The sequence below is a fragment of the Ambystoma mexicanum genome, chromosome 2p (genome assembly GCF_040938575.1).
Source record: "Ambystoma mexicanum isolate Mex_15411 chromosome 2p, UKY_AmexF1_1, whole genome shotgun sequence".
Classification (NCBI taxonomy): Eukaryota; Metazoa; Chordata; class Amphibia; order Caudata; family Ambystomatidae; genus Ambystoma; species Ambystoma mexicanum.
In genome coordinates, this window is record NC_090923.1 from 963432533 (window position 1) to 963460220 (window position 27688).

At 47.6% G+C, this 27688-nt stretch overlaps 1 protein-coding gene across 1 annotated transcript in view; it reads left to right on the forward strand.

Annotated features, from left to right (window-relative positions):
- The window catches only part of ANTXR2 (ANTXR cell adhesion molecule 2), a 491546-nt gene that overhangs the window by 405900 nt on the left and 57958 nt on the right, over positions 1 to 27688 (forward strand). The gene's annotated exons all lie outside the window — the stretch shown is intronic.

Genomic DNA, 27688 nt, shown 5'->3' on the forward strand with positions numbered 1-27688 from the left:
AATAGATTTTAATTAGCTTGTTGTAGTATGTTGGTGTTACAGCTTTGCTAGTGGAAGTCATCATTCACTGTTTTTCCAGCTGAAAAGCTATCACTTCTAAACAAAGAAGGCAATGAATTCTCAGTATCAATGCTTGACTGAGACAATCTGACACATCTGAATGCAGACAGATGTGCACGAATGGTGCACAACTGCCCATGGATGTACTTTTTCAAACCATGAGAATGCTTTGATACTCAGAGAGGAGCATCTGGTGTCCAAGGCAACGAGCAGACCCTGGGTTGGTAAGCAGGGAGGGAAATGGCCAATCTGCGTTGGATCTGTGGGCCTGTGTTTGGGATGGACTTCATGGATTATGTTCCCATGGACCACCAGCCCTACAGGAGCGAAACCCCTTACACTGAATGTCCATGCCAGCAAGGGTTTGAAAGTCAAAGGAACTCACATGCGTGGGGCCGAAAGGATTGCATGCGTGGGGCTGACAAGAGTGCATGCGTGGGGCTGACAGGAGTGCATGCATGGGGCAGACAGGAGTGCATGCATGGGGCAGACAGGAGTGCATGCATGGGGGCAGACAGAAGTGCATACGTGGGGCAGACTGGAGCGCGTGGGGCGGACGGGAGTGCATGAGTGCGTCGAGCAGATCGGAGTGTGTGGAGCAGACTGCGATGCATGGAGTTGATAGGAGTGCATGGAACCGACTGGAGCGCATAGAATTGCGTGAGGTATATAGTATGGTTTGGAATGCAGAGAACGTTTGAAAGTGCATATAACCCATCATATCACACCCCACGCTTACTCTCTCCTTTACAACACCACTCAACTAGAACACAGAGATACTATGACACCATTCGGTATAACTGTTCTCATACCAACATCCGCCGCACACTCCCCATCATTCTAAGTAAACACTGCTGGTTACACCCTCCCCAGCCAGGCGTTCTCCTCAGGCCTAATACAGCCACATTCGGTCTGGATAAATCCTGCCAGAACGAACACATACTCCTGATCTCTCAACCACCACACCTACTGCTAAGAAGCAGCTATTACACGAATACCGCACCAGCTGCACACAAACCCGGTGCTCACACGCACCTTTGACTCTCTCTACTCTCTCTACTGATATGAACTTCGGTTCCCAAGGGCGTTCAACCTACCAGTGCCTTCAGACCATACCAATGGTATATAAGGCGCTATATAAATGCAAAATAACATAACATAACATAACATGTAGCTTCACTCAACTTCCAGGCAAGCTGCTGAGTCATCACAATTAACTGTTCCTCTAAACCATTCCACCGGAACCACATGGTAGTCTACTAACCTAACCTAAAAAATATGTGAGGCTCCTACCACCCATGCTACATACTTCCAACTGCCTGGGTGGAACCTTCAATCAACCACATACATTCCAGATACACACAGAATCTTCCACTTACGACACCACTCACCATCCAGTTCTGTGAAATAAACAACAACTCTGGAAGTGTTAGATAGGCCAATCACAGCAACCAGGAGGCGGGAGCTGGCCCTGATGACTAAGGCACACATCGAAGGCCCCTGTCTGCTCCCTGTCCGCTACTGAAACCCTGCGCCTTCCCTTGCCCTCCCCCCCATGGTTGCCTCTGGTGTTGTCTACAGTTCCCCCCCATGGTTGCCTGTGGTGTTGTATTTTCTTCCCTTGACACCCCCCTCTTATGTGCATGTGTTTCCTGCCTTGCTTATTCCTGTCTATCCTACCTCCCATTCCCCTTAGCCCTCTACCTCTGCCCCCTTCATCTTCTCACTCCAGGAGTTGTCTTGATACACTATTGCTCTACCATCACTATATTGTTGCAAATGCTTGACTTGGACTTTATGGACTTGTTTGACCCTTGGTGCTTCTCCCGACTTTATTCTCAATCCGGACTTCCTCTGCATCACATACTCATGGTGATCCTGTATCATGCTATGTCCATCTTCTTCCTTAATCATGTCTTGCTTCTGCTGTTTTCCTGCAACACTATGTGTATTACATAGTGTTGCAGGCAGAAACTAGCTGGAGAAAAGCCCCTTCTCTCTCCACTAAAGATAAGTTCGCCTCAGCAGCCTCCACCTACAAAACCGCCATCTTAAATGCAAAAAAAGAGATCTATAATATGAGAATACAAAACGCCAAATCTGGCACTAAAGAACTATTCTCTATACTAAGGGAACTCGAATCACCACTGCCTCCTTCAGAGGACTGCATTAAAGACAAGGCCTGGTGCAATAATATCCAGCTTGCCCTCGCTAACAAAATTGCCCTCCTACAAGCTAAGATAGAAGCAAAAAAAGCCTCCAAACAGAACCCCAATAGCATAATAAACCACACTACCACTAACTGCCCTTCCTTCCACTTCTCACCAGTCACAGAAGAGGAAGTAATCAAGATAATCGCCAGTCTCAAACCATCCAACTGCAAAGGTGACATCTGTCCCGCCTCCGTCATCAAAGACGGGGCTAATGAGTTAGCACCTCTCATCACCTCTTTGATCAACTCTTCCTTCAAAACTCAGTGGTCCCCAATAACCTTAAAGAAGCGTGGGTCCTACCCATGCTCAAAATAAACCAACCTCGACCCCAACATCCCTACAAATTACAGGCCCATCACCACAGTCCCATTTCTCCTCAAAATCTTAGACAGGGTAGCCTACCTCCAAATACAACAACATTTGGAAGACAACAACCTCCTAGGCCTGCGACAATCCAGCTTTAGACCAAGGCACAGGACTGAAACTGCCCTCTTGGATCTAAAAATCCAAATGGATGATGCCAAAGATAAGGGCAAACTGGCCATCTTGCTCTTGTTGGATCTTTCTGCTGCCTTCGATCTGGTTGACCACCAGATCCTCACTCAACACCTATTCTCGGCTGCTGCATTCTCTCAGAATGCCACTAAGTGAATCCAGTCATTTCTGTCTGACAGGTCGACTAGGGTCTTCGCCCCTACTGCGGCTGCGGACCCTATCCCAATCACATTTGGAGTGCCCCAAGGCTCTTGCATTTCCCCCACACTTTACAATATCTTCACGAAGCTCCTCTTTGACCGTCTTGACGACCTGGGTGTCAGCTACACTAATTATGCAGACGACACCCAGGTCCTCATCACCCTCACTGGCAGCTATGAAGAGGATGTTGCAAAGCTTAATGAAATCTACCTAGAAATCCAAGCCTGGATGGCCACACACAGTCTCTGCCTCAACGACGATAACACAGAACTGCTTATCGTAGGCTCCCAGGCTCGGCTTAACAAACTAGACCAAAGGTACCAATCCTTCACCATTGACAGCAACATCATAAAAGTTTCCAAAGAGGTCAAAACACTAGGTGTGTACCTCGACTCCACCTTGTCACAAAAAAAACAAATAAACTCCACCATCTCAACCACTACCTACACCAATACATTGATCAATGCCTGCAGGCCTTTTCTCTCCACCTCTAGTTGCCTCACCTTATCTAGAGCGTTGATATTGTCTAAATTAGACTATTGCAACACACTCTACCTAGGCACTACCACAAAAAACTTGAACAGGCTCCAGATCCTGCAAAATAATGCACTAAGATGCACCGTTAACGACCTGCGCAAGGCTCACATATCCACGGCGAGCAAAGAAGTCCACTGGCTCCCGATCCGCAACAGAATTAAGCTAAGAACCCTGGTCATCACCCATAAGTGCCTGTCACGCATCGCTCCTCGCTACCTCTCAGACAAATTCACTAGACACTGCTCCACTAGACCCACCAGAACCCCCTACCTGCACCAACTAAAGGTCCCCAACTACAACCTAAAAACAGATGGAGGTTGCAGCTTCCCAATGCTTGCAGCACAGTGCTGGAATACCCTCCCTCTTGCAATTAGATCGGAAGCCACATTCTGGCCATTCAGAGCCATGGTGAAATCATGGCTACTAGCCTAAACATCTAATCTCTCAATGACACGTTCGGCCAGCCGTCGCTCGCCACCATGTAGTAATGATCACCCTGTCTATATCCGATTCAGGACCACCCTGTAACCCGGTCCTCACTCGCCACTGTAAATTATCTTGTACCTTATTCCCTGTATATTCTATTCTTGTATGTAACTACTCAGAGCTTGGACTAATGTATGCTCTGACTGGTGTATTAAGATGTTTGTGTAACGATATGTAACGCTGCTGTGCACATGATTATGCGCCCAGCTACCTGAGGGTTCGGACACGCTTTATAAATAAACAAACTAAACTAAACTGACTCCTGCAAATGTATTGTCTCTCCCCCCTTGCTCCTCCACTCTTTTCCCTGCTTACTCTTGTTCTCTCCTTTCTCCCTTCTTCCTTCTCCCTCTCCGCCTCTCTTCTCCCCCCCTCCCTTTCTTACTGTATGCACTTACTCTATCAGAATTGTCCTTGGGCATAGTATGATAGAATTCGTCCTTGGGCATAGTATGATAGCTACATTGTTTGTCTCCTCCCCCCCCCTCTCGTTTCTGTTCCTCCCCTCCGTCTCCAGCACTATCTGAAATGTCACCAGGCCTAGTAGAATAGTCACTTGTTGTGTCCCTCTCCTTCCTTCTCCTCCCCCTCCCCTCTCCTTGGTTAATCTTCCGGCTCTATCAGAAATCTCATCAAATCTAGTAGGAAAACTAGCCATAACAGCACCCCTGACCCGAGTCAGTATTTGGAAACCAGTTAATGATTTCTAAATTCAATAAAAGATAAAGAAAATTATGTGGATACGTGCCATCATTATTAAAACATGTTTAACAGGGTTCAATTTCCTATTCAGAGTTCAGCTTGGAAGGATATAAAGCTTTTTTGAATGAAACGGGGTGAAGATCATAAAGGCTAATTGGGTTTCACCTCTGCCAACTTCAATGCGGTTCTTTGTAGGCTTCGGAGAGGAAGCCCCAGATTTATAAATAGAAGCAGCAGGATATGACATGTCCGTCTGTCGGCTGCCACAACGATGGAAAGTGAGCAGCTGCAAGTCATGTCCCACATGAGAAGGAGAGGGATGGAACTTATCCTGCCAGAGGGTAAAGAAAAATATAGCTATCCTCTGTGCGGGAGCTTCCACACTGGCACTGATTGAGCGCAGTAGCAGCCAGCATGCCCAACTGTAGTGGAGTGTAATGTGGGCTTAAAGTAGATGAGTAAAGCAACTCGCACTGCTGAGCAGACATTGCAGAAGCACTAGTGTGCTGGAGGGCAACAGAGTCACATGTCCCCTTTGGAAGAGGTTCCCATGTGGAATTGAAGTTTTTGATTAGGTATCTGGAGATCAGCCAGGAGTTTTTAAAAGAGGGCTAGGAGGAAACGGTATCAAATTATGACTGGAACCAATTACATCTGAAGGGATGGGAGGGGCCGTTTGGCTTTTCTTATTACGTGGAAACATGTTGCCTTCAAGTCCTTTTGCTGCTTTACCAATTTAAAATGGTGTACACAGCCTCATCAGTACAGGTTTTGCACAATGCACTTTTGTTTTCTGCTGAAAGCCTGCTAGAATCTGCATGAGTGTCAGAGCAGCCAGATTGACATTGCTGGCATTGAGTAATAGTAAATCCCAGAAGGACATGTCATTTGATTTTAATTGATTTGTAGGCATCAGTATTACATTATTCTTTATGTATTACATGTGAGGGGTCAGCAATCCGAGACAGACGCAAAGATATACTTTCTTCAATATTAGTCATTTTTTTAACAGAAAAAGTGGTAAGGATGAAGGCCTAACTATCCCTATCCTAACATAAATTTCCCTTCATATGAAAGTAAAACTAAAGCAAGAGGGCCTCGTGTCCAAACCCAATCTGACCCTCACATTAACATAAACAAGCAAACAGTGCAAGATTGATGTTTCAAATTTCAACTCAATATAAAAGTGCAACAGCTCAAACATATAATTCCAACACAAATACTTCTTGTATCCAGGGTTAAATCCCTTCCCCTGGATTACTTCAGGTAAATTATTCAATGTTCTTGGATGAAGACCAGTCTCTTAAAGCGTTTGCAAATGTCTCTTTCACCTAATACTTTCTTCAGGATGACAAAATAAATGTTATTTTCAAAATGCTGGTTCAGATAAAGCAAGGAAAAGTCTTTACTATTCAGAATGGCAAAGCAAATGTCTTTTTCAGAATAGTGATTCACATATGGCAAAAGGCATGTCTTTTCAAAGCTTCTGGTAGACAAAATGATCATTTAAAACAAGAACTGAATATGACCAAGTCTCTTTTTAAAACACCAACTCAAAATAACTTTCCAGGTACACTCTCGTGCCAGGAAACCTCTCAACTTCCACTGAAAGAAAATCTTGATATCCTGGTTTACTCTCCTGCAAGAAATAACCCCTTTTGGTTCACTTAGATCCACTGGTGTATTCTCCTGCAAGGTATCTCCTACCGAAAAGCTTTCGCTACCTGATCTCTTTATCAGACTTCTCTGCAACATTCACTCTCCTCTTAAATATTCTTACAGTTGCACCTCTCCTGTGGCACAACCCTCTTTAACTTCAGTTAGTACTTGCACCAATCTCCCTCACACTAGCATCCCATATATAAGGGTTTGTTCAAGCTCCTTTTGTCATCCTCTTTTATACGGTCTCCTGGCTTTTGCCAATGCTTCAAGGTTTCCCCCAAACTGACATTTCATGTCAGATTTTGCCTCTTTATTTCTCTTAGATTCTCTTTTGGCTCTTGGCAATGTTGGTTCATGGTTTCTTCCAAACAACTCTTATGCCAGAAGAATCTCACCATATTTGCCTGCGTTGTTCTTTAAGCAATGTCTTTTGGCTTAGACAATGCTGGTCACAGGTTCCCCCCCCCCCAACTGACATTTGATGTCAGGAGAATTGCACCATTTTCACCTTTTTCATTAAATTACATATGGTCAGTATTTAAAAGTACTTTCACAGTGCTGTTTAGCATGTCTGCATGTCCCGGAGCCCCCTTCGATATTAGGCTGACTCACCGGTTCACTGTGCAGTGGCTGAGATGTGCTCATGAGGAGCCAGCTTCGACGTCTGGCCAAATTCTGTCTGGGTCTCTGCGTTAACTCCTCTGGCTTATGTTGCCATGACCTGTGCAGCCTTGTAGGACTACGTCTCTCGCAGTCCCGCTGCGCATCACCTGCTTTCTGTCTTCTGGAGTTATTCTCCGGTCCTGAGCATCATCAAACTGCTTCGGCCGAGCATCTCTCACTCTCCCCATGGTCCTTTGCGGGTCTTCCTCCGCTACCGGTCCCGCGTCCCGCTGATCGCACTCTGCAGCCCTCCTTATCTCTCTTCGTTCAGTCATGACATTCTCCTTGTCTCCTTTCCCACAGCTGGTCGGGAGATTTAAATGTCCTGCATAATTGACTGGGCTGACAACGACTAGACTGCACTTTGTTTTCAAAGTCATGTTTCCTCCACATGAACTCCTTGTGCCTCCTCCTCGTCACACTACTTCGAGATTTCTGCGATTTGGAGTTCCCACAAGTTTCTTATGATTTTGGATCACATTGATGAATAGTTGTGTTTGAAATACAATCATCAACATTATCAGATGCTTTATATACATGGTGTTCATTATGGAGATTTAATAGGTTTCTGTTTAAAAGCAGTTTTACGAGTTTTACAATCAGATGGGTTTCAGTAATGGCAACAAGCCATCAAGAACTCTGGAATTAAGGGATTTTCTTCATAAAGTGAATTATACCGGTTGCTCCCTGTGGAGTCACCATTCTCCCCCGACAGCCATCTCCTCCCATGTGATCCACCCTCAGAATACCACCCCCAGGGTCAGGATCAGGTAGAGGCTGCCTTCCCCTGGCCATACGGGAGGAGACTTTACGCTGGGGAATCAGTCATCACAAAGCACAGAATGATGCAAACATAAGAACATCGATAACCAGTTTGGAATTTAATATGAGTCACAGCACTGGAGAAACATGTCACTTAGACTGAGAGTGGGAGATGCAGGCCAAGCTTGCTTTGCTCAGACAGCAGATTTTATCTTCAAAATGGCAGCCAGCCTTTATATTGGTCCGGTCTGCAGTCCCACGGGAGAGAAGCTCAGACTGTTCTAGCAGCAGGAAGGCTGCGGTTCAACATAACATAGCTTCTGATGCTTGTTAATCTGCTTAGAATCACATGCTGTGCATATGGTCCGACATCCAGTGGTAACCGCAGAGTATTGCATCTTGTCTTTCGGGGACCGAAAGGGGACGTCGGCATAGCTGTGTCTGTAACACTATCCCTATCGTGACATGTAGTGTACCCAAAATCCCTCACGCGACGAGGTCCCTCAGATTGTTTTTCTCCACCCAGATAACTGTTCGCCCTATAGCAGAGCTCTTACATAAGAGACATTGGACCTCATTACGAGTCCGGTGGTAACCGTGCCGGAAAAACCGGTAGGTTACGGCCGGACCCGTATTATCATTCCGCCTCCGTGATTCCTGGAATCAATGGGGCATTACGACCCCAGTGACCCGGGAATTCAAGAGGCGGAATTCTGTAAGTCCCCACTCCCATCCCCATTCCCATGGAGTCCCATAGGACTCCATGGGGATGGGGACAATGGAAACACTGGTTCTGTCTATGACGGAGCCGGTGTTTCCATGTCCGCATGCAGGCAGGTGGTGTAAATTCCGCCAGGTCAGACCTGCCGGGAGTGACACCTCCTGCCTGCAGGACTCTTAATCAGCCAGTCCAGAAAGAACGGTGGCGGCGGTTTTACCGCCACCGTTCTTACCAGACCGGCAGGGTTGTAATGAGGCCCATTGTTTACCTTAAACCGACTTGTCGGTTATTCCCCCTTTAAGTCACTTCGATGGCAAGAACAACCTCAACGAAGACTGCAGGGGATTTGTCTACGGCTATCGATTTCGGCACCTAAGATCCGGCGGCTGTAGCATCCTCTGGCCGGCCTTCGCAATAGGGAGAGTGGGGTCGGGCTGGCCATATCTTCGCTATGTCTTTCCTCTTTCCCCCTCTTTACCCTCTTGGTCTGGTCATCTTTCCCTTTCGTTATGGAAAGGACTCCTTTTAGGTTCTGCCCTAAGTGTAGGGTCAGATACCCATGGAAGATCGAGCACAGGACGTGCAACTCCTGTCTCCCCTTAGATCACAATGAGAAGCGGTGTGCGGCTTGTAAACTCCTTTGGCCTAAGACCCTTAAGGAGCGCCGTGAAAAGCGGTGGGCCGAGTATGGTATGTCGCGGGCGGAACCCTCTTCCCCCACCGCCACACCCGCCAAAAGTGACGGGGGCACCTTCAATGACCAAACATCCGTTGCAGATGTGATAGACCTCGAGGCGGACACTTCTAGGTCCGCCACGCCCGGCCCCGACCGTTCAAGGCCTGACACTAGTCTCGCTTCAGGGACAATTCCTGGCGACAGGGGCGTACAAAGAACGCATTACACTAAATACACAACCCCTCCACCTATTTCGACAGGTATGTCGAAAAAGGTGAAAGCGCCAGCAAGGCAGTCGAAAATTTCGGCGGATTCCTCTTATCGTTCAGATCAACAGCCTTCCCCGCATCCGCAGCAGCGTTTTGCGACTGGGCATTCCAAAACAAACATGGGCGCTACACCTAAATCAGGTTTACATATCAAAGTGTGGAATTTCGATGCTCCGACGGTCCCGAAAGGCCCGGTAGGCCCAAAATCTACGACTAGGCCTCAAGGCAAAAAACCTACCGCTAGGCCCTCTAACGCTGCGGTAGGCAGTAAATCTACTGATAGGCCTTCGGACCCACTAACTCACGCCGATTGGGCGGCAATTGGACACATTATCGCAAGAATTACTTCGGTGGTTGGGCTTATACCTATTCCGTCGAAAAACATGGGGCAGGCCGCGGACAAATCTATAGATACGCCATGGTGCCCCGATTCTCACGAGACCTACGAGTACAGTCATGAGCCTCTTTCCAACACCCTGAGTGACAAATTTCGGCGTCAATGGCCGGAAGACAATGTTTTTCCATCCGTAGGCCCTTCTGGTTCCTCTGAGTGGAAAATGGAGAAATTTGAAGGGTGCATGGATCGTCTTGAAAAAATTATCAATTTTTCTGAACATCCTTCCCCGAAAATATCTTGTGGAGAACATAATCTTAAATTGGCTTCACATTTCCAAGAAGATCAGCCCTCGGTCTCCGTCCATCATGTAGACATCGTTCAGATGGATACTTATCAGGACGTTTACAGTGAAGATGAAGAAACGTCCTTCCTGCAGGGCTACAACGAGGACCAGGCGGATGCCAAAGACAATTGGGAAGAATCCCAGCAAGTGGGGACGGACCAATGGACGCTCCCCCAACAAGATCAGGACACTGATGTTCTGTGCCTGGATTCTCCTCCGTCCACCCCAGCTCGCCAGGCCTCGTCTGTAGAGGACCAAATGGCCTTGAATGCCATGTTAGAAAGGCAGCAGATCACTTCCAAATCACTACTCAAGAAGCAGTACCCGAGCAGGACTTTGTAGAAGACATTCTCAAGGAGAAGCCCCCCTCAAGACAGGCCATTCCCCTCCTTAATTCTGTTAAAAGAAGATTGGCTCCCTCCCCGGTGTCACCAGCTCAGACCCGGGCAGTGAACCCAAGAGTATAAAAGTTATTTCGGCCAGCTTCTTCGGACCCTCAATACATTAAAGGGCACGCCACCCCTGATTCCCTGGTAGTGACTACCACCCGGAAACGGGCAGGAGTAGGAGAGGTGCCTCCGGATAGAGAATCCAAGAGGTTGTATGACTTAGGTAAGCGGGTTACCTCGGCTGCTGCATATATTATGCGCAAAGCGAATAACACTACGCTGCTGCCGCGTTATGCTGACGCTCAATGGAACCTAGAATAGGAAGGTCTCCAGGAGGTCCCAGAACCCGTCAGGTCCAGGCTTCTCACTATTGTGGCCGAAGGCAGGCAGGTGAACCAGAATGTAATAAAGAACACTCTGGACACTGCTGAGACAGCAGGCAGGTCTCTGGCCCAGGGCACTTTACTTAAGCAGCATGCTTGGCTTTGTAACTCAGGTTTCAAGCCTGAGACACAGGCCACTCTCATCAACAAACCCATTGAAGAAACTAACCTCTTCGAAAATGTGGTCGATGAGGCCCTGGAAACTGCCAAAAAAGACCATGAGACTCTTAAGTCCCTGCAACAGATTACTTAAAAACACTTACTTAAAAGTCCTGTGAAAGTCAGAACAACTATAGCACTGGAAGCTTTAATGCTGGACAAATCTCAGGAAGCCCTGCATACCACCCACCAAGTGGTCAACGACGCAGCAAAGCCAGAGGTAGAGGCCCCAATCCTAGAGGAGCCGCAGCCTCTGGTCAGAAATGACCATCAGATCCAGGTCGCCTTCCATGTCACCCCGGTCGGGGGGCACTTAACATGTTTCCTCACGGCATGGGAGGGGATAACTTCAGACCAGTGGGTCATAAAGACGGTCGCCCACGGGTACTGCGTGGAATTTGCCCGACCTCCACAATTCAGACCACCGTGCTCACGGTGCCTCTCACTGGACCATCAGGAGATCCTTAATCAAGAGGTGGACGTGCTGCTGAGAAAGGACGCCATAGAAGCCGCCCCTATTCTTCAGGTAAACAAGGGTATTTATTCAGTGTACTTCCTTGTACCCAAAAAGGACCTCACCATGCGCCCTGTTCTAGACCTGCGCCCAGCGAACAAGTTCATAAAACCTCAAAAGTTTTGCATGGTAACACTACAGGAGGTGATCCCACTGTTGAAACATGGGGAATACATGGCAACATTGGACATGAAAGATGCATACTTTCATATTTCAATGTTGCCAGTGCACAGGAAATATCTAAGGTTCATGATAGTGGACAGGCATTACCAAATCAAAGTGCTCCCCTTCGGCATCGCCTCGGCACCAAAGGTGTTTACCAAAGTCCTAGCAGTAGCAGCAGCACACCTGCGCAGACTATCCGTCCCGGTTTACCCTTAACTCGACGACTGGCTCATAACAGGGGACTCGTACGACACATGTTTTTTAAACACCCAAAAGACCGTAGACCTTCTGTTCAGTCTGGGTTTCTCTTTCAACGTGAAAAAAATCCATTTTATTCCCCATTCAAATAAAACAATTTCTGGGAGGTCTAATCCGGACGAAAGACGGCCTCGTCTTCCCCTCCAACAAGAGGGTTCAGAACATGCTTTTTCAGATTCCTCAATATGTAGCCAGTCGGGAGGTGATGGTGCGCAAAGCCATGCGTTTGCTAGGAATGATGGCGTCATGCATATACTTGGTTCCCCACGCGCGGCTGCGCATGCATCCCACGCAAGAGTGGCTCAACAGCCAGTGGTGTCAGGCCAACGGACAATGGGAATATCTGGTAGTTGTCTCGCCAGCTCTCATTCTCTCTCTGCAGTGGTGGTCAAGGGAAAACCTCTTGAAGGGGAAAACCTTCACCACCCGTGCAGTGGAAGCCACTCTCATGACAGACGCATCTCTCACGGGGTGGGGGCTCACCTGCTTCAGCAGACAGCGCATGGAGTGTGGTCCCCACAAGTAGCGTCCAACCACATACATTTACTGGAGCTATTAGCGGTATTCAAGGCATTAAAGGCTTTTCCTATGCAACTACAAGGGAAGTCATTGCTGATTCAAACAGACAGCACTACAGCCATGTATTACCTGAACAAACAGGGGAGCACTCACTCTCCAGGGCTAACCAAGCTGTCCCAAAACATTTGGATATGTGCTCTCAAACACAAGAAGTTTCTGTTGTCCCAACATGTTCCAGGGGAACTCAATCTTCTGGTAGACGTGCTCAGCTGAGATTTCCCTCTGCCCATAGAATACGAATGGTGTCTGCACGAAGACATCGACCTGTTCGCGACTCAGGAGAACGCCCAATGCCAAGACTACGCCTCCAGGTAACCCCAGAACCGCTCCAGGGGGGAACAGTCTCTGGATAACATGGTCAGGGAAATGTGTCTATGCTTTTCCCCCCGACTCCCCTTCTCAACAAGATAGTACACAAGATGCACCAGGAACCAGTTACCATGATACTGGTGGCCCCCATGTGGGCCCGCCAACCCTGGTTCGCTCATCTAATGGAAATGTCCCTCTCCCCACCAGTAAAACTACACTGCCCGTACAACATTTTGTCTCAGGACAGGGGGGAGACCCTACACCAATGCCCACAGACTCTGAACTTAGAAGCCTGGCTCCTGAGGTCATAGAGTTTTGACACCTACAGCTCCCTCAGAGGTGCATGGACATACTCAGGGAATCTAGAAAACCTAACACCCGTTATTGCTATGCCAGCAAATGGAAACAGTTTGTTATCTGGTGTAATACCAAGCGCATCAATCCCATCGATTGGTCACCCACACACATTGAGCTGTACCTAACCCATTTGTTGGACACAGGGTTGGTCTTCAATTCCCTGAAGGTTCATCTGGCTGCACTTTCAGCCTACACCACATCACAACAAAAGGTGTTGTGGTGGAAGATATCGGTGATGAAGGCCTTTATGGAAGGGGTTAAGAGGATTTATCCTCCCATTTCTCACCCAGCTCCTAAATTTGGTTTTAACCAGGCTCATGGGATCTCCCTTTGAGCCAATGCATAAAGCAAGTCTAAAAGACCTTACTTATAAAACGGCCTTCCTAGTGGCCATCACTTCTATCAGAAGGGTTAGTGAACTACAGGCCCTTTCTGTTCTAGATCCCTTTGTTACAGTCCACAGGGATAAGGTAGTTCTGCGCACTCATCCCAGATTCGCGCCTAAATTCATCTCGAAGTTCCATGTGAACCAATTGATTGAAATACCTACCTTTTTTTCAGAATCCCACTAGCATGGCCGAAAGAAGCCTATACACACTAGATGTGCGCAGGGCAGTCATGTTCTTGACAGAAGGGCTACGGTGTTTGGAGTCGGAGTAGGAGCGAGTTTGGGAAGTACTGGAAAAGAGGCATGGGGCAGTTAAAGTCAGGAGACGTAGCCAAGAGGCAGCAGACAGGAGGCTGAGGGGAGGTGGGAAGGAGGCAGGAGGCTGGAGAGAGGTGGTCACGAAACAGGAGGCAGGGGAGAGGTGGCCAAACGGCAGGAAAATAGCAAGGAGATGCAAAGGAAGAACATCAAGAGGAAGGAAAAATAGATGGCAGCAAATGAAACGATGAGGGAGAAGAACGGTCTGCTTAGGCACGAGCAAGGCGATTGCAGGAGGTTCAGGAGATATGCAAGTATGTGGGTTGTCAAGAACAGAAGGCAGTTCCTTTAGACAAGGGAAGCAGCGAAGCAGCGATGAAAGCCCAAAGCTGCTAAATTCAGCTGAGTTGCCAGCTACTTGGCATAAGCTGTGGCGAGTGCTCTGCCACTCCCCAAACAGTGATGTTGTCCACGCATGACGCATATGTCTGAATGTTGGAGGCCTGGAGGAGAGGATTCCTTTCCTCCCAGAAGCCCAGATTGAGGATGAAAAACAGAGGACCGGATTCTACAAAGGCAAGAAAGTTGTGTGGGGCCATCAATCCCCTTAAGGTGCGAGTGACTGAGATTTGGTAATCCATTCAACTGCAGCTCCTTCTCGCGCTCCTTGTTCTTTACTTGTATATTTATCACTCACCTTGAAATATCACAATAAAGACCTCACAGGCTTTCAGTTCCTCCCAAAACCAGAACTTCCTTTTCTTTGTCATCCACAACAGAAATTCCGCCAAAAAGTGAAGTATGAACTCTTTCACAAAATTACATTTCTAAAGAATTGCTTAAGAGCATACAAGTTGCCTGCTCGTCCCATTGGTGGCAACTGGATTGTCCAAAATGTTGGCGTCTGTGTAAATTCTATGTAATACCCCACCAATACATCCTAAAATAGTTGGAAGATGAGCAGCATTTCACTACCGAGGATATTTGGATGGTCCTCTTCAATGCTCAGAAAGCAAACACTGCCATCTCCTTCCACCTAACTCACTAGAATCTCTAAACCCTGGCCACTAGCAGGTAGTGTCAAGATAGGTTTGCCCATTCCATCTAACAAATCCTTTCTAATATGCTGAAGAGCCTTTTGCCACCCTTCACTCCAAGAAAAATGCCCCTCCCCCCGGCTTACTCAATTCATGCAGCAGCTAAATATTTTAAAAATAAATCAAATTCTAAGGAACACTGCACCAAGTCAAGACATTGTTAATTGATCCTTCCCTTCCAGATCTGATTTGCACAGTATGGACTACATCAACTCATAAGGCACCATGCCATTCATACTAGGCATTGCGCCCTTTTGATCTGGAGACCGCCAGGACTTAACCTGGACATCATATCCGTCAATCTTTCCTCTATTAAACATCTGCTTGCCCACAGATCACAATGTCTTCTCGGATATGACACCCAACCCATATCTCGAAGCAAATGATCTTTTGATTCTGGACATGAAGCAGACAGAGGCATATACACGCTCAACTGCACTAAAAAGGAAGGCGGTAGGGGTTCTAATTCGAATGAAGGTTAGTGATAATGAGAGGTTGTCTAATGAAGCAAACCAGTTCACCCTACTATGAGTTGACAAAAGCTAACCACATGCTACTGTACAAGCTACCCAATCCACACAAATGTGAATTCCACTACGACAATCGACACCTGCCACTCTGCCACTTCAATCTGCTCAACTCCCTACCCACTGCATTAAGAGTCGTCTGGTCCTTCTACAAATTCAGGAAAGACACCAAACTTTGGCTCATCTCCAAAGATGCTCCTTAGTAGACCCTGCTAGCCTTCCCTAAACTCGAACCATGTACAGTAACACTATCTCTAGCCCACTGCATTAAACCTTCCACTGTTTTTTTTATTTTTTTAGGCCATTTTTGTTATCCCATATCTCCTTGACATTATCATTATATTTCCCTATACTGTATGCACATGTTTGCACCTAAGAAATCACACATGTATGCAACATAGACTGCCTTGTATATTCTTTTAATGCATTGATATACTGTGTATTGCCTATTGTGTAACTAACTGTATATATTCCTTTATCTTACTGACTTACTGTGCTCTGATATGATAATGCATATCCTTGTAATGCGCCCAGATACCTCTGGGTTGGGAGCACACTATAAATAAACAAACAAACAAACAAACAAACTCTATGCAGCTGTACTCTTTCTAATGACACCTTTGGTTGCTTTTTAACAGTTATTGGACTTTACACATGTAGTGTGCAGCTGGCTTGCTACCTCTCTTTAAAACAATCTAAGGCTCAACACAAACAATCAGCCCAAGCCCTCCCCTCATCACCATTGTGCTGCACAATCAAGGCCCACGCATCTGTTCCCGGCACCAGCACCATCTAAAAACACACCCTTAGATTCTCACTCTCTATCTGCTACCAGATGTGAACGCTACATAAACCTTCCCTACTAGAAAATGCCCTAACACCTTAATAGGAACTCATTCATGTATAGAGCAGAAGCAAGGTATAGACTGCTCAGTATTTCACACGGCTTGAAAAAGGTTCTTCAAACATACCATAAAGCAGTATTGTATAAGTGTCAGACTCTGCAGTTGGGCTCACCTGTGTCATCTGTGGAGACTGCTTGCAGTTGATCCGTGATGGGTACGAGAGGAATCCAATTGGAGAACAAACAGTTAAATAGGATATTATGAATCCCACTTTTGCTATGTCCAAGGCATAGAAATAAGGCTTGAAAGTAAAGAGAACAAGGCAAGAATCCAGGAATGGACACAGTCTTTTTGGTGATCCGTCATATTTTTCTTATACTGTTCCCAGGGCAGGGGTTTCTTGAGAAAAGGACATCCCGTGTCATCACCATCTGTCGAAGAGCAGCATTCTCTGCTTTCAGGGTTGGCATCTCTATGTTTAACTCCTGCATGCCTCGTAAAAAATCTTGGTCTGGATGCATCTTTTCAGGTGTGGTGGTCCGTTGGCGTCTCAAACTGTCAGACTCTGCAGTTGGGCTCACCTGTCGTCTTCTGTGGAATCTTGCTTGCAGATGATCCGTGACAGGTCTTGTGCTTGGAACGGATGTTGTGCAGGGCCAGGAGGATAGCTCTTGGGCAACGTGCTCGTCTTGGAAGCAAGACGACGCAGAGCAACACAGGTTTGAATCCCGGTATTAAGCGCGTTATTATAAGAAAAACACTTATAATTAGATATGGGTGAGAGTCTCCTGACATCACTCTACCCGACAGGTAATTACCCAGGCCAGGTGACCTCTGGGGTGGAAAACCAAATACACAGGGCAAAAAACCTTTCCCCAAACGAAAAGAAAAAGACCTGTACTTGCAGAGATGCACAATCTGGTGTGCAGCAGTCCAGTTGCCTGTTAAGGAGCAGGCTGATGAAAGATGAAAGGTAATCCAAACAAATCCAGGGAAGGAAGAAGCAGCGGTAAGTCTGGAAGCGTGGCAGAATGAAATCCAGCGAGTACAGAAACCAGGTAAGAGGAATCAAATGGGAAAACAAACGGCAGAACAAACGGGAGGAAGGACAGTCAAGGTACAGACGAAAGAAGATCCAGGGAACACAAAAGCAGTAGCTTTCTCCGAGATAGGGGTTACCACATGTATCCTTTCCTGAACTGAGAAGTTACCATATATATCATAATCTGAGCTCAGAAGGCAGGAAGAGGAGGCCAAAGGACAAGATGGCCAAAGAACAAGCACAAATCTCATGGCATGGCCATTTTAGGGCGCTAGCCACCTTTAATGGCCATTTACGTTAAATGCAAAAGTGCACAAGAAAAACATCACAGAAACTGTAAAAATCACACACCTGCCACCTGCTTGCCAGCAGCTTGTCTTAGGCACATTGTCAAAATAACCAAAAAGTCATCAGGTAAAAGGTTATAAGGGTACAAAGCATCCTAACTGCACTGGAGAGGGTCATATGTTGAGTCCCTGAGAGCAAGGAGGAGGGCTACCTGGCAGGCCTGGGGTTTCCTTCCCTGAACCATGCTGACCGGGAGAGACTGGAGGCGGACATCTCAGCATGGAGGTTACGAAGGCCATCCTTCATATGTAGCCGGGTAAAGCACCAGGGAAAAACTGTTTCACTTCAGCCTTTTTAAGTTATATGTTGATCTTCTGGCTCTGGTTTTAATCATATTAGGAATGGAGGGGATCTTCCCTCGCTCCACTTTCTTGGAGGCCCTCATTAAGGTGATTCCCAAGTAAGGGAAAGACCTGATAAAATGCGTGGCATACTGGCACATTTCCCTTTTAAATATGGATGCAAAAATCTTTACTCAGGTTCTCACGTCCAGACTGGATGCTGTTCTCCCGTAGCTGGTCCATCCTGATCAAGCTGGCATTGTGAGGAATAGGCAGGGGTCTGACAATCTGAGGAAAACATTGGATTATCTTGATTCCTGGGAGGTGGGCATGGAGGGAGACTTAGTGCTTTCTCTCAACGCAGAGAAGGCATTTGACTGGGTTCACTGGTTGTTTCTGAAGCAGTGCTGCGGAAGATAGGTATGACCGATAAATGGATGGGAAGAAGAGCTTTACTCGAGGGGTATTAAACAGGGTTGCCCTCTGTCACTGCTGTTGTATACCTCAGTGATGGAAACTTGGGACGCAAGTGCACGGAATGATGGTTCTGTTCAGGGGGTGTTGATCTAGGGGGAAGCCCTATGAATTGAGTCTGTTTGCAGATCCTGTGCTGCTGTATATCACTGTGCCGAGGCTCTCACTCCCGCCTCAACTTCTGGGCTTGGAGATTTATGGTAGGCTCTCAGGGTTTCTAATTAATTTGGATAAATTGGTGGCCTTTCCGGTGGGACCATTGCATGAGGCTGACATGGACTATAATGGAAGCCTGCCTTTTGTGGTGAAACATGTGGGATTTTGTTACCTGGAGGTGTATATTTCAAGGGATTTAGAGAATATATTCTGAGTCAATGATCTCCCTCCATGGTTTAAGGTGCGACGGGACTTAGATAAATGGGGAAACATTGTATCATGGATGGCTAGACTGAATTGTATCAAGATGATGCTCTTACCCACATTCTTGTTCATGTTTCAAACAATACCGGCTAGTGCACCTAATGATTTTTTTCAGAAAGTTCGGAGGGCATTTTTGCAGTTTCTCTGGAAAGGTGCAAAGCATCGGACTACCTACGATACACTTGTACTGCCTAGGGAGGCCGGGGATGTTGGATTCCCCGACTTGTTGTGGTATTATAAAGAGGACCAGTTGAGGGTGGTGGTGGATCATCTTGACTCTTCTATGCTCAAACAATGGGTTTGCTATTGAGAATGCTCTTCTGACACCTGTATTTCTGGGAGAGTGGTTGTGGGTCCCGCAGTCGCAAATCCTAAGGTGAGTTAGTGCACATTTGGTTCTGGCCGTGCTATGGAGTTTGTGGAGGAGAAGAGAGGCACATGCGATGGCTCATGATGTGGCTCCCCCCCTAAGTTGTATGTTGGCCCCCCGTTGCAAGACATGGTTAATGAGTATTTGAGCTTCCAGGCATGGTATGAGACGGGCCTGGGCAAAGCAGGACAGCTTTGGGAAAAGGGACCATTTCTTTCCCTCAACAATTGGAGAAGTCTCTTCAGATCGGGAGGATCTCAGTTCCTGTGTATTGCAACTGAATAGAGCCAAGGTGGAGTGATAATTTGCAAAGGGAACTGAAATCTTTCGAGAATATTCTGATCCAGAAGAGGGGTTCTAAGGGTCTTGTGGCCAGCCTGTATAGGGAATTGTTGCTTGCTGGGCCGCCCTCAGAGAGTAAGGCACTGCCAAGTTGGGGGAAAGATTTGGGCAGGTATATTACAGACTGTGGGAGGCTATGTGCCGGAAAGTGTCACATGCTACCGTCTCCCTGCAGTATAGGTGGCAGGCTGTTAAATTGTTGCATAGGTGGCATTACCCGCAGACTAAACTGGCAAGGCTGTACCAGGGAGTTAACCTGAGTTTCTGGAACTGTGGAATGAGGAAAGCAGACTACAATCATATGCAGTGGGACTGTGCTGATAGACAAAAGTACTAGATGGATGTTTTGTCCTGGATTAAGGATCTGGATGGTATATCTAGGGTCCATTCTCCATCATTCGTACTACTGGGAGTGGAAGATGAGGTGGGGAATGAGGTGGGGGGAACATCAGAGTCCGAATCACATGTCCCATACTCTCCCAATTGCAGCTAGAAGTTGCCGAGTTGAACAATGGAAAAGGACAACCGTGCCATCAAAAAAGGAATGGCTCCCGATGGTGCGGAATATATATTTCTGATGTTTGTTAATCTGCTTAGAATCACATGCTGTGCATAGTCCGACATCCAGTGGTAACTGCGGAGTATTGCATCTTGTTTTTCGAAAGTCAAAAAGGGGACGTTGACATAGGCGTGTCTGTAATACTATCCCTATAGTGACATGTAGTGTACCCAAAATTCCTCACGCGTCGAGGTCCCTCAGATTGTTTTTTTCCACGCAGAATACTGGTCGCCTTATGTGGACCTCGTAAGAGACATTGCCATTACCATTTATTCAACCCTTTGTCATTTTGTCAGTTATCGTTAATCCAAACGCCTCCAGCCCTCTTTCGACGGCAAAGCAACTTCCCCGCCGAGTCAAGATATTCGACAGTGGTGGTTTCGACGGAGGCGATACCATTGGCGCTGCCGAACACGTGGCCCAGCCGCGCCGGCCTACACAGTAGGGAGAGTGGGGGTTGTTGTGGACATTTCCGTTTTCTTCTAGAATGCCTTTCTCTCCCCCCTTTCCTTCGGGGTTGTTTTCACTTATTATTACATCCTCAGCTATGGAGAGGACTCCTTTTAGATTTTGCCCTCGTTGTAACGGCAAATTCACGTGCAAGGATAAGCATAAGTGGTGTAACCGCTGCTTACCCCTCGACCACAACGAGGCCGGCTTGCGGCCTGTAAACTCCTTCGTCCAAACACTTTGAAGGACCGCAGGGGCAAGAGGTGGGCAGCCTACGCTATGTCGAAGGCTGATTCCTCACCCGCCGCCGAATGTGACGAGGGGGATAGTGATAACGCTACCTCCGTATCGGAGGTTGTCGACCTCTCCAAGGAACACTCCCGCTCCTCTGCATCTGTCCCCCGCCCTGAAAAGTTCGGTTCACGCCCTACTTATGGGGATGGACACCCCGCGACGCCGATGCACATGAAAACGTGAAAACTAAACACACAACCTACGGCCCTTCCTCGACTAAGTCGAAGAAGGCCCCAGTGCCAACAGAGACGTCGAATCTACCGGCAGCCTCCGCCGACCGTAAGGGTCGCCAGGCCTCCCTGCAGCCGCATGCGCGACTAGCGGCTGGGCCGTCTGCAACTAAGGGTGCTACCACCAAAACGTCAGACGAACCGCCTCGTAAGAGAGCGACCGTCGACGAAAAGGTTCCGGCACTGCCGAAAACCGTTCACGATCAGCCCTCGACGGACAAACTAGTCGTCGAAAGCTTGGCTAGAATAGTCTCCACTGACGCTCAAAGACGGACGGCGAAAGAGTCGCCGACACCCGCTCACAAGGCCAGAGAGACGCCGAAAAATATGGAAGGTATGCCGGAACCTCCCCCCCCCCGTCGAAGGGAAGACCTAAAGATACATCCCTAGTGTCGGGCCCACAAGAAGTTTTCTCAGAGGGCGACAGGGATATATTATTCACGCTACGGGAGAGATCTCAACGCCTAGACGCGGAGGAGCATACCTTTCCGCCACTAGACCATTCAGGGTTATCCCAGTGGACTATGGAAAGATTTCAATTGTGTATGGCCAAGCTAGATAGGTTTATGTCCACCCCTGAACACGTTACACCCAAAAGGACAAGAGAGATACTCCATGAAGACCCTAGGGCCAAATATCCAAACCTCTTTGACCCACTTGAAGAGGAAATTGATACATATGACCTCACTGAAGAGGACCCTCATTTTCACAAAGTTGAAGAGTTCCTAAATACTGAGGATCTACAAGACCCTGTAGGGGACTATGAAGAAGACCCAGACATATGTGGACCACAGCCCTGGCAGTCTTCATGGGCGTCAACAGACCCTGACGTTTTAGATCGGTCCTCTCCTCAGACCACACCGGTCAGAAACCCGTCACCTGTGGATGACCAACCCACTTTCAATGCATTGCTACGCAAGGCGGCAGCACATTTTGAAATTGACACAGGGGAAATTACTCCAGAAGTAGACTTTGTGGAGAAAATAATTAAGGAAAAGCCACCAACTAGCCAGGCCATACCCCTTCTTGCCTCAGTCAAGAGACGCCTCGTTCCATCTTTATCCACACCTGCATTGGTTAGAGGTGTCAACCCAAGAATTGAGAAGCTTTTTAGCCCCTCACTGTCGGATCCCTTATATATTAGGGGTCACTCCATACCTGATTCCCTGGTAGTAACCACCACGAGGAAAAGGGCAGGGATTGCGCTATCTACTAGCGAAGCACCCCCAGACAAAGAGGGGAAGAAGCTTTATGCCTTGGGAAAAAGGATTACATCCTCGGCAGATTTCTCCACGCGGATTGCCAACAACAATACTTTGTTGGCAAGCTACGCTGATACCCAATGGGGAATGTTGCACGAACGCCTACAAGAAGCTCCTGAGCCCTTATGAACCCGTTTGTTAGCCATTGTGACAGAAGGTACTCAGGTAAACCAAAGCATCATTAAGAACACGCTAGATGCTGCGGAGACGGCTGGCCAGTCACTAGTCCAGGGGGTACTTCTTAAGCGTCATGTTTGGCTCAGGAACTCAGGTTTCAAGCCAGAAACCCAGGCGTCCCTCATCAACAAACCCCTTGAACACTCAAACTTGTTTGGTAAGGCGGTTGACGACACACTGGAGACAGCTAAGAAGGAATTTGAAACTCTAAAGACTCTGGACCAAATCACAAGACCTCCTAATAAGCAAGGTTACGGCAACAGGCGCTTTTTTTCGTGGCCAACGACAAAACCAACAACAACAACAATACTCCTCAGCAGGCAACTGGTCCTCCACTCAGGGAACCAGTGGACAATATGCTCAGAGAGGACAACGTCGTGGCAAGGGAAGAGGTCGGGGCCCCACTCCCAGAGGCTCCCAGGCTGCCAACAGCAAATGACCCGAAAGTTTGGAAGTTTGGGTCCCCTCCCATGCATCTCCGGTCGGGGCCGGTTAACATCATTCCTACAAGCATGGGAGGGAATTATCATGGACCGTTGGGTACTGTCAACAATAGCCCACGGTTACTGCATCGAATTCAGTCGGTCCCCTACATTCAGACCCCCAAGGGAAAGACGCCTCTCAAAGGAACACCTCTCCATCCTTCTTCAGGAAGTCGAACTGCTACTGGAAAAACGAGCAATAGAGGTTGTGCCTCTATCACAGGTAAAGGAGGGTATTTATTCAGTGTACTTCCTTGTACCCAAAAAGGATTTAACCATACACCCTGTACTAGATCTTCGCCCAGTGAACAAATTCATAAAATCTCAAAAATTTCGTATGGTGACTTTGCAGGAGGTAATTCCCCTGCTCACACAGGGGGATTACATGGCAGCAAAACTTGGAAAGACATCCTTTGGATAGCCGAATATGCCTACAATAACTCTGTCCATTCGGGAACTGGGAAAACCCCGTTTTTTCTTTTGTACGGCAGTCACCCTCGAACCTCGGAGTTGGATCCCCTCCAAGATCTTGAAACACCAGCAGTAGACTACCTGCATTCTACAATCACCCAAGCCTTTAAGGAAGCTGTTTCTCACCTTCAAAGGGCTAAAGAACAATACAAGAAAGGAGCAGATCAACATCGGAAGGAAGCCCCTCAATATCAAGTAGGGGATCAAGTCTGGTTATCCACCAAACATCTACCTCTAAAAGGGCCACGCACATTCAACCCAAGATACCTTGGTCCCTATTCCATCACTACCATAGTAAACCCAGTAGCGGTCAAGTTGGACTTGCCCCCGCACATGAAGATACATCCGGTCTTCCACGTCTCTCTATTAAAACCTGTGCAACCTCAAACCCGACTAACTAAATCTCCAAAACCTATCCTAGTTGATGGAGAACTCGAGTTTGAAGTCAAAAGCATTCTGGACTCCAAGATCTCCAAATCTAAACTATTTTACCTAATTGATTGGAAAGGCTACGGCCCCCAAGAGAGATCCTGGGAACCTGCTGAATATGTCCACGCTCCTCGCCTAATCAAAAGATTTCACCGAACATTTCCTGACAAGCCAAAACCCCCGGAGGAGCCCGGTTTGGGAGGGGCCTTGAGGGGGGGTACTGTCATGATCTCTGCTTCCAAAAGGTCAGGGTTTTCCCAACTCCCTTGGAAGCAGATCCATAACCCAGGTTCCGAGTGCCAACCAGTCCCAATTGGGACCTTTTGGACCCAGTCCTGGCGCCAGTGGCACCAGGCTCATAAATATGCCCAGTATCAGCGCTGGAAGCGCCGGGCTCATAATGCTTGGGTGGACTTACCTGCAGCAGACCATGCTGCTTACTTGCCTGCCAGTTGAGCCTCTGATCCTCTTCTGTTTGGAACTACTTTTCCTGTTGGGTGGGGCAGGAGCCACTCCCTAGATTCAGAACACTGGAACTCTTCTGGAAAGCAGGAACTCTTTTCTTACTAGGCGTGGCTGTGGAAGGAGACACCTAAGCACTACAGGAGGCTATTTAAACCACACCCGATGGATGAATCTTGCTTTGCGTTATTCTGCATCCTCTGCAGCAGAACGCTCATCGTGTCTTCTGCATCTGATCCTGGGCCTAAGGAAAAAGACTTACCATCCTGAATCCAGTCTTCAGCAACACCTATAAAGACAAGAAAGAACAGGTTAGCATTACGGTCTTCAGTGACAGCTCTTCACTTACCTGGTCCATCGGCTGTCACCAACGCCTCGCGGTGCATTCCGGCATCTGAAGGACAAAGGCTTACCTACTCTTCGTGCGCTCCGGAGGTCTTCACACTGCATTCCGGCATCTGAAAGACAAAAGCTTACCAACTCTTCGCACGCTCCGGAGGCCTTCGGCGCTGCATCCCGCATCTGAAAGACAAAACAAGTGCGTTTAAAGACATTGGGGAACTTTAATACTCACGTGCCATTACTCCTTTCCACATCTAACCCAGTGGGTATTCCGGCACCCGGCAGCCGCTCCGAACTTGTACCTGCAAAATAAAAAGACAGTTAGAGCGCATCGTGAAGCAGGCAACAAGCGCTTACTTACGTGCTTCCAGGCGCTTCTATTCATCACACGGGCTCCATCTTCAACTCACTTCAGCCCGTCATCCGCCATCGCCGGAACCCTGCAAAACCAGAAACATCATTACTAAAGACTTTAAAGACATTAGAGTTACTCGAAACTTACCGTTCGTGCAGTAAACGACGGACAGCAGTTCTCTGAAGTCAAGAGGCCTGCTCCCCTTATCCAGTGAAGAAACTGGTTACAGCACCCTGCCCCGAGGCAGATGGAGAGCACGGCGTTCACTTACCTAAGGTGAGAGCGTTAACCTTTGGGGTTCTACAGGAGAAGAGAAAGGGAAGAAGAGAGAGACATTCAATAACCCAGTTCCTTAATCCCATATTTTCTATCTGCAGACATCTCACCCTTCAAGTCAGACATACAGTGCACAGAGGTCCAGCCCAAAGAGCCAGCCGTGTGTTGCACATCACCTTTGAAGATACGGTATACGCCCAGTCAAGACCGGCGCCTCTACGGGAATCAGGTGAGCGTTACACGACCTGTTTGCAACTCTGGAGAACACCCAATGCCAAGATTACGCCTCCAGGTACCCCCAGAACTGCTCCAAGGGGAACAGTCCATGGATAACATGGTCAGGGAAATTTGTCTACGCTTTCCCCCCCGACTCTCCTTCTCAACAAGATAGTGCACAAGATGCACCAGGAACCAGTTACCATGATACTTGTGGCCCCCATGTGGGTCCGGCAACCCTGGTTCCCTCATCTGATGGTGAAACTTCCTTGTCCATACAACATGCTGTCACAGGACAGGGGCCGAATGCTGCACCGATGCCCACAGACCTAGAACTTGGCAGCCTGGCTCCTGAGGTCATAGAATTTGGACATTTGCAGCTCCCACAGAGATGCATGGACATTCTCAGAGAGGCAAGGAAACCAAACACTTGTTACTGCTACTCTAGCAAGTGGAAACGGTTCGTTATCTGGTGTAAGTCGAAGAGCATCAACCCCGTTGACTGCTCTCCCACACAAAGTGTTCTATACCCGACTCACTTGTTGGACTCAGGATTAGTCTTTAATTCTATTAAAGTTCACCTAGCTGCACTCTCTGCATACACTATGTCTCAACATAAGGTGTCATGGTGGAAAGTTCCATTTATTAAAGCCTTCATGGAGGGAGTGAAAATAATTCACCCTCCTATATCTAACCCAGCTCCCGGATGGGACCTGAATGTTGTACTATCCAGGCTAATGGGCTCCCCCTTCGAGCAAATGCATAAAGCAACCCTTAAGAATCTCCTAGATCCCTTTGTAACAGTTCACAAAGATAAGGTGGTTCTACGCACACACCCTAGGTTTGCACCGAAAGTTCATTTCAAAATTCCATGTCAACCAGTCTATAGAACTACCAACATTCTTTCAAAACTCATCAAACTTGGAAGAAAAAAACCTGCACACACTTGATGTGTGCAGAGCGGTCATGTTTTATATGGAAAGAACTAGACCACTGAGAAAGACTAATCAGCTCTTTGTCTTGGTGGCGGCAGGAAGAGAAGGAGATGCAGTTTCCAAATCCACTATATCTAGATGGATTGTCCAATGCATCACTCTCTGTTACACTCTTGCTAAGAGAGAACTGCCCTTCAAGCCGAGAGCACATTCTACTCGAGGCACTGGGGCATCTATAGCATTCATTGCAAATGTTCCCCTTGAGTCCATTTGCAAGGCGGCAACCTGGAGTTCTGTACACACCTTTACAAAACACTATTCTCTAGATGCCCATTCTAGATCTGATTCCCAGGTGGGCCAAGCAGTACTAAGACATCTTTTCTCTACTGTTCCTTCTCACAACCCACCTCCAACTCTGGGTACTGCTCGCTAGTCTATGCACAGCATGTGATTCTAAGCAGATTAACAAACATCAGAAGACATGCATTACTTACCGTAAAAGCATGTCTGATGGTTGTATCTGCTTAGATTCACATGCGCCCACCCTTCCTCCCCGCTCGGATGGAAGGAACATAGACGTCTTATTACCTTCTCTCTTTTCTGTACTCACTCACGTAGTCATAAGGCTCCCTCATGGCAGAAAAAATACAAACAGAGGGACCTCTACGCGTGAGGGACTTTGGCTACACTACACGTCACTATAGTTGACTGCTCTATATCTAACCCAGCTCCCGGATGGGACCTGAATGTTGTACTATCCAGGCTAATGGGCTCCCCCTTCGAACCAATGCATAAAGCAACCCTTAAGAACCCTAAATCCCGGGAGGATAGCTCAGCGGCAGCGTGCGCGTCTTGGAAGCAAGACCACACGAAGCAACAACAGGTTCGATCCCCGGGTCCGCGCTTAAACCTCTGGGTGTTTAAGCGCGTTATAAATACGTAACTAAGACAAAAAAATACAATTACGCAACTAAGAAAAAAAACAACAATTCCTGTAACAGCGCCTCGATGCCTGCGGGCTGTGTGAGCGCTTTATAAATGTAAAAAAATAAATAGGGATAGTATTACAGACACGCCTATGTCGACCTCCCCTTTTCGACTTTCGAAAAACAAGAT